General features: G+C 56.1%; 1 protein-coding gene across 1 annotated transcript in view; it reads left to right on the forward strand.

Moving 5' to 3' along the window:
• Window positions 1-6: 6 nt before the first annotated feature.
• Window positions 7-1,795, forward strand: part of CRAMP1 (cramped chromatin regulator homolog 1) — a 53,052-nt gene continuing 51,263 nt past the window's right edge. Inside the window, exon 1 of the mRNA XM_029949600.1 lies at window positions 7-107. The gene's annotated coding sequence lies outside the window, so the exon portion shown is untranslated. The remainder of the gene's footprint in view (window positions 108-1,795) is intronic.

The following is a 1,795-nucleotide window of genomic DNA, read 5'->3' on the forward strand; positions in this document are numbered from 1 at the left end:
GGGCGCTCGGGGGGCCGGGGCTGCCCGGCCCGGCCGGTTCTGCGGGCGCCCGGGAGGCCCCCGGGGAGCCCGCGAAGCCAGGCCGCTGCGAGGCGTTGATGAAGAAGGTGACCGGGGGCCGGGGCTCGGGAGGGGTGGGCCGCCCCAGCAGCCTGTCATGGCGAGGCCCGGGCCTCAGGTGGAGCGGGGCTGCAGGAGAAGCGGCCTGTGCCCTCGAGGCGGTGCTTGGGCACGCGGTGCTCCGTCGGGGTGGCCCGGCGGAGCCCGGGCCGGGGAGTGGCGCGGTGACAGCGCTCTTTGTGTGCGGCCAGACGTCGGCCCGAGAGGGAGGGTTTTGCTTTTCCTTCACGAAACCTGACAGGAACGGTGTGGAGCCGGGATTTTTCGCTGGAGGTGATTCCAGCTCTGCGCCCGGTCAGGAAGTAGCGTTGGAGGTTTTCGGTAAAAGGATTCCATCCCCGTGGTTTCCTTTTCCTGTCGGGGAAAACTCAAATGTGCCAATATCCTTTTGGTTCGGAAGAGCCGTGTCCTTCTGTGTTCAGTATCGGGTCTTCCCAGGGTTCAGCCAGCCCCACCGGCACGTCTGTTGTGTCGTGGCTGCTGTGTGCCCTGCCTGGGTCCTGCCTAGGACGGTGGGTCCTTTTGGGGATAATAGGTCCCTGGGAGTAGGTGGCAACACATTCTAACCCGGAGCAAGGCCCTGTGCGGTGGTTAGAGGTTTCTTAAGTAGGAACGATTGATTGAGAAATGAGTCGCCCTAAGTCCTGTGCCACGAAGTCCACTAAAAAGTTTGGGTGTTTGTCCCGTACGGTTTTATCCTGTGGCAAGGTTTTTTGTGTGTTTGTTTTGTTGTGTTTGTTTTATTGGTTTTTAACTAGCATCAGTTAAGTTCGAATAATTTGTAAGACCATTTTCAGGAGACGAAAAATGTTACAGATCATTTTGTGACAGACTCCACCAGAGCAGTAGTGGGTGTTACTATGATTTTCTACTACGATTTTTACTCCTTTCCAGATCTTTCAGTGAGAGGTCCTTGCCCCTATTTCTGTATTTCATGAATAGCCTGGATTCCTTGATCTCTTTTCCCTTCTGGACGGAAGTGTTTCCCTTCTGAGCAGTTGTGTTGAGGATGTCAAACACAGCTTGGGCATAGTTTCAGCACCTGTTGAGGAATCTAATACTCATCTTTCTTGCTTTATCACAGGTACACATTTCTGACCCTTCTGGGGCTTATAATGTTGACACGACCCGATTCTCGGACTTAATTCTTGAGTGGATCGGCTTGGCTTTGCAAACATTTTTAGAGTCCCCGAGTTCTGTTGTTGACATTTTCCACTGCAGCGGGCAACAGAGTTTTTATGCGAGGGTTTATTCAACGGTTATCAAAGATTTTTACACGGCCCTGTCTTCTGCCCCTTCTTGTAGTTGGATCTGGACATGTCTGTGGTGTCACTTTCACGGGTGGCTCCAACCTGTTCCACGACACGGGCTCCTTTGTTGTCAGAGCATTTTTGATTTGTAAATCTCGGTGGCCGCACACACCTCCCACCCTGGGAAGCAAGATTCCCAGAAACCCCGAGCTTATTATTCTTTACGGGTGTTTTAAAATGAGCAGGCGGACCGGCAGCCGCGGGCCACCATGGAGTCCCCCGGGCACGCAGGCGAGCCCGCGCCTCTCTCCGGGCGGCGTGGATCCGGGTCCCTCGCCCCCGCTCCGGACCCAACTTTGGGGACCGGCGTGTGGGGCAGGTGCGCGGGCCCGGAGCCCCGCGCGTTTTGGGGGCGGGGAGGGGTG

Source organism: Suricata suricatta, chromosome 8, assembly GCF_006229205.1.
Source record: "Suricata suricatta isolate VVHF042 chromosome 8, meerkat_22Aug2017_6uvM2_HiC, whole genome shotgun sequence".
NCBI classification, from domain to species: domain Eukaryota; kingdom Metazoa; phylum Chordata; class Mammalia; order Carnivora; family Herpestidae; genus Suricata; species Suricata suricatta.